Source organism: Coregonus clupeaformis, chromosome 14 (assembly GCF_020615455.1).
Source record: "Coregonus clupeaformis isolate EN_2021a chromosome 14, ASM2061545v1, whole genome shotgun sequence".
In the NCBI taxonomy this organism is placed as follows: domain Eukaryota; kingdom Metazoa; phylum Chordata; class Actinopteri; order Salmoniformes; family Salmonidae; genus Coregonus; species Coregonus clupeaformis.
In genome coordinates this window covers 27,444,474-27,454,616 of record NC_059205.1, presented here as the reverse complement: position 1 = coordinate 27,454,616, position 10,143 = coordinate 27,444,474, and the positions used below count along the sequence as shown (strand labels likewise).

Here is a 10,143-nt window from a genome sequence, read left to right as displayed (position 1 = left end):
CAATGCCTCACAAAAGTAAAAAATAAAATAAAAGCAGACATTCAATATTTTGAGCATGGTGAAGTTATTAATTACACTTTGGATGGTGTATCAATACACCCTGTCACTACAAAGATGCAGGCGTCCTTCCTAACTCAGTTGCTGGAGAGGAAGGAAACCGCTCAGGGATTTCACCATACGGCTAATGGTGACTTTAAAACAGTTAAAGAGTTTAATGGCTGTGATAGGAGAAAACTGAGGATGGATCAACAACATTGTAGTTACTCCACAATACTAACATAATTGACAGAGTGAAAAGAAGGAAGTCAAAAAGCAATTCACTTTTTGTCCTGAATACAAAGTATTATGTTTGCGGAAAATCCAATAACATGGACGACATGGTTCCAGTAATGCCTGACGAAAACCAAACTCTGCATTCCACAGTAAGAACATCATACCAAAGGTCAAGCATGGTGGTGGTGGTGGGATGGTTTGGGGATGCTTTGCTGCCTCAGGACCTGGACGACTTGCCTTAATAGAAGGAAGCATGAATTCTGCTCTGTATCAGAGAATTCTACAGGAGAATGTCAGACCATCCGTCTGTGAGTTGAAGCTGAAGCGCAGCTGGGTCATGCAGCAAGACAATGATCCAAAACACACAATCAAGTCTACATTAAAATTGCTAAAAAGCAACAAATTGGAAGTTTTGGAATGGCCTAGTTAAAGTCCAGACCTAATCCCAATTGAGATGTTGTGGCAGGACTTGAAACGAGCAGTTCATGCTTGAAAACCCACACGTCACTGAGTTAAAGCAGTTCTACATGGAAGAGTGGGCCAAAATTCCTCCACAGCGACGTGAGAGACTGATCAACAACTACAGGAAGCATTTGGTTGGAGTCATTGCAGCTAAAGGTGGCACAACCAGTTATTGAGTGTAAGGGGGCAATTACTTTTTCACACAGGGGAATTGGGTGTTGCATAACTTTGTTTATGAAATAAATATGTAATTGTTGTGTTATTTGTTCACTTATGTTCCCTTTATCTAATATTAGGTTTTGGTTGAAGATCTGATAACATTCAGTATCACAAACATGCAAAAGTAGAGAAAATTAGAAAGGGGGCAAATACTTTTTCATAGCACTGTATCATACCGGCTCAGTTTATTCTCATGTCTCCGGGGAATTTATTGCAAACTCATCTGGTCTTTGACACTATGAACCTTGAGTGGAAACAAGAGAAGGGTTCAGAGCAGTACACAGCAAGACAGATTCTAAATAATATTTGTATCACCGGCTATTGAAATGTAAAAGCAATGAGGCGCAAGTGCTTGATTTCATGTGTACTCCTTCTTGCCACATTCATCCATGGCTGAAGTGAAAAGAATTATGGAATCAGGAAGAGCAGAAAAAAAACGTATTCAAGAGCTCATTAACAGCTGATACATCAGCTAGGAGCGAAAGTCGATTTAGATTATTCTTCATGGTTAATCTGCCGAACTATGCCATTGTATCAGCAATGGTTGAAAGTGTTGCAGCTGAAGCAAACAATTTACCATCAACTGCTCTGTGATGATTGGGGACAGATGTTCCGACTATTTAACCCCAACTTGACGAGGTACACCTGAGGAACATTCATTTTGTATTTCTATAGCAGACTGTTTCAGTGATCTAAAACCTCTTTCACATTGTCTCAGAGAGATTCCCATTGATATTTTCAACATCATTAACGGTATAGGTAGTCAAAAACGCCAAGAATCCAAAATGGCTAAGGATTTCAATGTAAAAACATCTACCCAGGATTGGGGAATGTCTTGGTTTCTCACAGGATCAGCAACAAGATGTTTCTCCTGAACAGCAAGGGGCAATCTTAGCTATGATATAAGTAGGCCTATTTCTCATTGAATTCCACACAAAGAAAGAACTGTCAACTCAAGGTATTTTATCTATTCAGCCACACAAACAAACTTGTAGAAGTAGATAGATATATAAAAACAGAAAAAATATCCATGATCTCTAGCAACAGCAACAGACACAATGGAAACATTTGAGTTTTTTTAAACAATATTTCACAACAAAAATACTAATGATCGTAAGAAAATATATACAGTAATAGCACTTAGGTGTCAAGCACTTGACATTGGACTTAAGTGTAAAATTGATAAACATCATACACAGTGGTTCTGCATCTACTCCAAAAACTAGTAAGGCATGTGTGTAATAAGCATTGCTGGTATTGTTTTGGACCAGGTCACCAGTACACTTTCCCTTGATCCTCCAAAAGTAGTTCTGGAGTCAAGTATATGAGGTGAAAGGAAATAACTGAACAAAGGAAACATTCTAAAGCCTTCTAGAGTATTCTAAAGTAAATATAGAGGAGAATATTCAGGGGTAACAAAATGAGGTAAAAGGAGCATTTCCTGCTCCATAACAGTTGGCTATGATGAAAGTGGTAGGCTACATATAATAAACAGTGTAGCCTCATCGCTAACCAGGCTTCCCTAAAACGGGAGGTGTGACAACGACGTGATTTTGGAGGTATGGCAACGCAAGACTATAAACAGTGTAACACTATCCTTAGATTTCACAGCATAATAATATTTAAAAAGTTGGCCTAAAATCCTGTGGTTGTGGAAAGAGTGTGTAGCCACGGAGCGTAGGGCAAAGGTAGGCACTGAGAGGGGGGTGAGTAGGTAGAACTGGTGCTGGGCCGTATACAGGCCGAAACCAGGTAGCACTGCAAGGGCTGGTGGAAGAAGCCCAGGGCAAAGTACTCCTGGAGGGAGTCCCTGTCCCCACATTGGGCCTTCTACCCTGGGGTCAGGGCCAGGGCTGGTGGAGTCTCCTCCAGGGGAAAGTAGCGAGTGGTGGTAATGGTGTAGAAAAGCCTGAGCAGCTCCCAGCAGCATGACTTGGAGGGCAGAGGAGGGTTGTGGTTAGTAGTGATTGTCTTCACACGGGGGACTGAGCGACGGGACTCTGTTGATGAGCAGCAGAGCCAGGATGTCAGGGCAGAGGATCACAGAGCCTAGCAGGCAGCGCTCTCCCACAGCCAGTCTGCCTCTCAGGGCCTCCACTAGAGGAGACCAGAAACGCCCCACCAGCTCGCTCTCAGCCCTGTGCATGGTGGGACTGGGGCCACACAGCACGCACACGTCCACCCCCGGAGGCAGATGTAAGCGGAGCAGGCAATGGGCCACCGTGGGGCTGCCCTGGGACAGGAAGACAGGGGCGTCGCAGGATACAGAGCCGGTGAGGGAGCGTTGGGGATTCTGACGCCATCCGCTGCTACTGGTGCATGTGCGGTGAGTCAGGCTGGCATGGATCGAAGCACACCTTCTCCCCCTTGCCTGAGGCAGTCCCATTCTGTTCCCCCTCTTCCTTCCCCATCGGATTCCATCACAACCACCGTCATCGTGGGCAGCTTGATGGTGAGAGACTTTGGCCTGCCTACGGCCAGGCACCCATGTCCAAGACATCAACTCCCTCCTGCCCACAGTTCTAGCCAACTACTGTTGTACATCGTCACACACTTTGGCTTTAACGACATTCTTTAAAAGAGAAAGGATTCACCCTAACCGCAGGGTTTCCAGGATTATCTCCATCAACATAGTGAACTTCTTAAGAGACTGATGGTCTGGGGTTGGTAGCGCTCCAGTCCTCCCTGTCATAATAAGCAACAAAGGACATGGAAATCATATTATATCCCTGAGAAATATAAGTGCAGTCAATGTAACTAACCTAATCTATGTTCCTTTAACTGTTAGCTCCCAGGGTATTGTCAGCAATAATTATATGCCCATAGAATTGAATTCCATTGTTTGCACTGAAACGGTCTGCCTTAAGAAGAAGCCCACTGTGAGCAGCCCACTCAGTACCATTGACTTAAATGTAAATGACACTGACATGTCTACAATGTTAATATAATGGAAGAATCAAATGCTTTATTTAAATATTGAAAATAAATCTGTCTACAGACAGAAACAACAATACAATTTGAAGTCATACGAGGCAGAGTCTTACAAGCATTAGAAACAACATTGGGTGTGGATAGATTGGGAACATGTGGGTCTGAGCAAGTGTGATGTCAATGTATGTAAATGTTAGGTTGTCAATTGTTTATGTCTATGTATGTTTTTGTTGATCAGAAATAAAAAATAAAAATCTAAAAAGCTAATGTCACTGACATGTCTGCCTCAGATCAGCCTCTCAGAATAGCACGAAAAACAAACAAGCAACAAGCAACCCAGAAAAGGTTAATGAAATTGACAACTTACTAACATCAGAAAACATTCATATTCTGGCCATCTCTGAAACACACTTAAATAATTCCTTTGATGATGCAGTAGTAGCTATACATGGTTATAGAATATACAGGAAAGATATAAATGCAAATGGTGGAAGTGTTGCTATGTACAGTGAGGAGAACAAGTATTTGAAACACTGACGATTTTGCAGGTTTTCCTACTTACAAAGCATGTAGAGGTCTGTAATTTTTATCATAGGTACACTTCAACTGTGAGAGACGGAATCTAAAACAAAAATCCAGAAAATCACATTGTATGATTTTTAAGTAATTAATTTTTTTCATTTTATTGCATGACATAAGTATTTGATCACCTACCAACCAGTAAGAATTCCGTCTCTCACAGACCTGTTAGTTTTTCTTTAAGAAGCCCTCCTGTTCTCCACTCATTACCTGTATTAACTGCACCTGTTTGAACTTGTTACCTGTATAAAAGACACCTGTCCACACACTCAATGAAGCAGACTCCAACCTCTCCACAATGGCCAAGACCAGAGAGCTGTGTAAGGACATCAGGGATACAATTGTAGACCTGCACAAGGCTGGGATGGGCTACAGGATAATAGGCAAGCAGCTTGGTGAGAAGGAAAATGGAAGAAGTTCAAGATGACGGTCAATCACCCTCGGTCTGGGGCTCCATGCAAGAGCTCACCTCGTGGGGCATCAATGATCATGAGGAAGGTGAGGGATCAGCCCAGAACTACACGGCAGGACCTGGTCAATGACCTGAAGAGAGCTGGGACCACAGTCTCAAAGAAAACCATTAGTAATGCACTACGCCATTATGGATAAAAATCCTGCAGCGCACGCAAGGTCCCCCTGCTCAAGCCAGCACATGTCCAGTCCCGTCTGAAGTTTGCCAATGACCATCTGGATGATCCAGAGGAGGAATGGGAGAAGGTCATGTGGTCTGATGAGAAAAAAAATAGAGCTTTTTGGTCTAAACTCCACTCGCCGTGTTTGGAGGAAGAAGAAGGATGAGTACAACCCCAAGAACACCATCCCAACCGTGAAGCATGGAGGTGGAAACATCATTCTTTGGGGATGCTTTTCTGCAAAGGGGACAGGACGACTGCACCGTATTGAGGGGAGGATGGATGGGGCCATGTATCGCGAGATCTTGGCCAACAACCTCCTTCACTCAGTAAGAGCATTGAAGATGGGTCGTAGCAACGACCCGAAACACACAGCCAGGGCAACTAAGGAGTGGCTCCGTAAGAAGCATCTCAAGGTCCTGGAGTGGCCTAGCCAGTCTCCAGACCTGAACCCAATAGAAAATCTTTGGAGGGAGCTGAAAGTCCGTATTGCCCAGCGACAGCCCCGAAACCTGAAGGATCTGGAGAAGGTCTGTATGGAGGAGTGGGCCAAAATCCCTGCTGCAGTGTGTGCAAACTTGGTCAAGACCTACAGGAAACGTAGGTTTCTGTACCAAATATTAAGTTCTGCTTTTCTGATGTATCAAATACTTATTTCATGCAATAAAATGCAAATTAATTACTTACACAATTTGATTTTCTGGATTTTTGTTTTAGATTCCGTCTCTCACAGTTGAAGTGTACCTATGATAAAAATTACAGACCTCTACATGCTTTGTAAGTAGGAAAACCTGCAAAATCAGCAGTGTATCAAATACTTGTTCTCCCCACTGTATGTCCAGAGTCATATTCCTGTTAGGCTGAGAGAAGATCTTATGTCAGATGAAGAAATAATAAGGCTACAGGTTCATCTGTCTCACCTAAAGCCTATTCTCATAGGAAGTTGTTATAGACCACAGAGTGCTAAAAGTCAGTATTTGGACTATATGTGAAATGCTAGATAATGTATGTGTTATCAACAGAGAAGGAATGTTTTCTGGGTGACCTAAATTTTGACTGGTTGTCTTCAAGCCATCCACTCAAAAATATGCTTGAAGCTGTAACCGATTCTTGTAATCTGGTCCAGGTTTTCAGTCAACCTACCAGGGTATTTACAAACAGAACAGGAACTAAATCATTCACGTGTATTGATCACATCTTTACTTATGTGGCAGAAATCTGCTGTAAAGCAGTGTCCACACCTATCTGATGTAGTGGTCATAATGTAATAGCCATATCTAGAAAAACCAAAGTTCCAAAGACTGGACCTAAGATTATGTATAAGCGATCATACAAGAGGTTTTACAATGATTCCTATGACAAAGATGTGAAAAATATTTGGTCTGATGTGTGTCATGAGGAACAACCTGACGCCACACTTGAAACATTTATGAAACTGCTTCTTCCGGTTACTGATAGGCATGCGCCCATGAAGAAACTGACTGTTAGAACTGCCAAATCCCCATGGATAGATGATTAATTTAAAAAAAACTCTATGGCTGAGAGGGATGAGGAAAAGGGAATAGCAACAGACTAGCAAAACATACAGTACATTGTGAAATCACATAACTAAACGAAAAGAAGAAGAAACTATACTATGAAACAAAGATAAATGAAATAAAGATTGATAGTAAAAAACTCTGGTACGAAATACATTGCGACTCCTGTTTGCCACATCTTCAATTTAAGCCTAGAAGACGGTGTGTGCCCTCAGGCCTGGAGGGAGGCAAAGGTAATTCCACTGCCCAAGAATAGCAGAGCATCCTTTAACGGTTCCAATCAGCCTGTCATCCAGTGCTTAGCAAACATTTTGAAAAAGCTGTGGTTTACCAAATACAAAGTTATTTTACAGAAAACAAATTAACAACAGATTTTCAGCAGGCTTATAGGGAAGGGCACTCATGTAGATGTTATGGATTTGCATCCTCTGCCTTATCATGGATTGAGAGTCACCTAATGTATCTAATACAACAATGAGGGATTTCTTTAATGGAAGCCTCTCTAATGAAAATTCGGTTGAGTGTGGTGTACCGCAAGGCAGCCAGCTTGGGCCATTATTGTTTTCTGTTTTTAATAATGACCTTCCACTGACCATGAATAAAGCCTGTGTGTCTATGTACAGTGGGGGGAAAAGTATTTAGTCAGCCACCAATTGTGCAAGTTCTCCCACTTAAAAAGATGAGAGAGGCCTGTAATTTTCATCATAGGTACACGTCAACTATGACAGACAAAATGAGAAAAGAAAATGTAGAAAATCACATTGTAGGATTTTTAATGAATTTATTTGCAAATTATGGTGGAAAATAAGTATTTGATCAATAACAAAAGTTTCTCAATACTTTGTTATATACTCTTTGTTGGCAATGACACAGGTCAAACGTTTTCTGTAAGTCTTCACAAGGTTTTCACACACTGTTGCTGGTATTTTGGCCCATTCTTCCATGCAGATCTCCTCTAGAGCAGTGATGTTTTGGGGATGTCGCTGGGCAACACAGACTTTCAACTCCCTCCAAAGATTTTCTATGGGGTTGAGATCTGGAGACTGGCTAGGCCACTCCAGGACCTTGAAATGCTTCTTACGAAGCCACTCCTTCGTTGCCCGGGCGGTGTGTTTGGGATCATTGTCATGCTGAAAGTCCCGGCCACGTTTCATCTTCAATGCCCTTTCTGAAGGAAGGAAGTTTTCACTCAAAATCTCACGATACATGGCCCCATTCATTCTTTCCTTTACACGGATCAGTCGTCCTGGTCCCTTTGCAGAAAAACAGCCCCAAAGCATGATGTTTCCACCCCAATGCTTTACAGTAGGTATGGTGTTCTTTGGATGGAACTCAGCATTCTTTGTCCTCCAAACACGACAAGTTGAGTTTTTACCAAAAAGTTCTATTTTGGTTTCATCTGACCATATGACATTCTCCCAATCCTCTTCTGGATCATCCAAATGCACTCTAGCAAACTTCAGACGGGCCTGGACATGTACTAGCTTTAAGCAGGGGGACACGTCTGGCACTGCAGGATTTGAGTCCCTGGCGGCGTAGTGTGTTACTGATGGTAGGCTTTGTTACTTTGGTCCCAGCTCTCTGCAGGTTCTGGGATTTTTGCTCACCGTTCTTGTGATCATTTTGACCCCACGGGGTGAGTTCTTGCGTGGAGCCCCAGATCGAGGGAGATTATCAGGGGTCTTGTATGTCTTCCATTTCCTAATAATTGCTCCCACAGTTGATTTCTTCAAACCAAGCTGCTTACCTATTGCAGATTCAGTCTTCCCAGCCTGGTGCAGGTCTACAATTTTGTTTCTGGTGTCCTTTGACAGCTCTTTGGTCTTGGCCATAGTGGAGTTTGGAGTGTGACTGTTTGAGGTTGTGGACAGGTGTCTTTTATACTGATAACAAGTTCAAGTTCAAACAGGTGCCATTAATACAGGTAACGAGTGGAGGACAGAGGAGCCTCTTAAAGAAGAAGTTACAGGTCTGTGAGAGCCAGAAATCTTGCTTGTTTGTAGGTGACCAAATACTTATTTTCCACCATAATTTGCAAATAAATTCATAAAGAATCCTACAATGTGATTTTCTGGAGAAAAAAATTCTCAATTTGTCTGTCATAGTTGACGTGTACCTATGATGAAAATTACAGGCCTCTCTCATCTTTTTAAGTGGGAGAACTTGCACAATTGGTGGCTGACTAAATACTTTTTTCCCCCACTGTATGCTGACGACTCAACAGTATACACTTCGGCTATGACAGTAAAATAAATAACTGACACCCTTAACATAGAGCTCCAGTCAGTATTAGAATGGGCAACTAGCAATAGGCCAGTGCTAAATATCTAAAAAACTAAAAGCAGCGATTTTGGGACAAATCACTCGCTCAATGCTAAACCTCATTTAGATCTATTATTGAATAAATGTGGCAATTGAGCAAGATGAGGAGACTAAACTGCTGGGTGTAACCCTAGATAGCAAGTTGTCATGGTCAAAACATATAGACTCAATGGTTGCTAAAATGGGAAGAGGTCTGATAAGGCTTTGCTCTGCTTGACATCAGTCGACAGGCCCTAGTTTTGTCGCACCTGGACTACTGCCCAGTTGTATGGTCATGTGCAGCAAAGAGGGACATTGGTTAATTGCAGTTGGTCCAGAACAGAGCCGCATGTATTGCACTTAGATGTACACGGAGGGTGAATGCCAGTAACATGCATGTCAATCTTTCCTGGCTCAAAGTTGAGGAGAGATTGACTGCATCACTATTGGTCTTTGTGCAAGGTGTTGAAGGTCCCAAACTGTCTGTTAAAGCAGTTGGCACACAGTTCGGACACTCATTGGTACAACACAAGTCATGCAATCAGAGGTCTCTTCACAGTCCCCAGGTCCAGAACAGAGGATGGGAAATGCACAGTATTAAATAGAGCCATGACCACATGGAACTCTCTGTCACCCCAGGTAAAGAGGGGCACAGACATTCTTCTACATTTTGTATTGTATTTTGCATTGTATTATGTATGTGATATGTGGTTGGGATACGACTGTGATATGTGGTTGTTTCACCTGGCTATCTTAAGATGAATGCACTAGCTGTGGGTCGCTCTGGATGGGAGCATCTTCTGAATGGCTAAATTGTAATGCAAATGTAGTGCTATGGATGTATATTTCTGTATATTATGTATTTTATTTGTTGTGTTGTTTCCTGTTCGGACCCCAGGAAGTGTAGCCGCTGCCTCAGCAGCAGCTAATTGGGGATCCTAATAAATACCCCCCAAAATACTCAAGATCTGGAACGGCTTATAGGGCAGGAGCCATGTTCCGTTTCTGAAGCGTGAGGCAGAGGCAGGAGATTATGTAGTATTATGTAGTGTTATGTATATGATATATATGATGTATTTTATTTGTTGTTTTGCTTTCTGTTCGAACCCCAGGAAGAGTAGCTGCTGCCTTGGCAGCGGCTAATTGAGGATCCCAATAAATACTACTAATACTATTTCCTGCTGCGCCAAATGCCACCATTTGGCGGC

At 42.4% G+C, this 10,143-nt stretch overlaps 2 non-coding genes across 2 annotated transcripts; both read right to left on the bottom strand.

Annotated features, from left to right (window-relative positions):
* Positions 1–1,414: 1,414 nt before the first annotated feature.
* LOC121581728 lies at positions 1,415–1,503 on the bottom strand. Its single transcript, XR_006003262.1, has one exon. It is a non-coding gene; the product is annotated as a small nucleolar RNA snR60/Z15/Z230/Z193/J17 (small nucleolar RNA).
* Positions 1,504–1,631: 128 nt separating this feature from the next.
* On the bottom strand, positions 1,632–1,710 carry LOC121581718. The gene has a single exon (XR_006003253.1). It is a non-coding gene; the product is annotated as a small nucleolar RNA SNORD79 (small nucleolar RNA).
* Between the last annotated feature and the right edge of the window lie 8,433 nt (positions 1,711–10,143).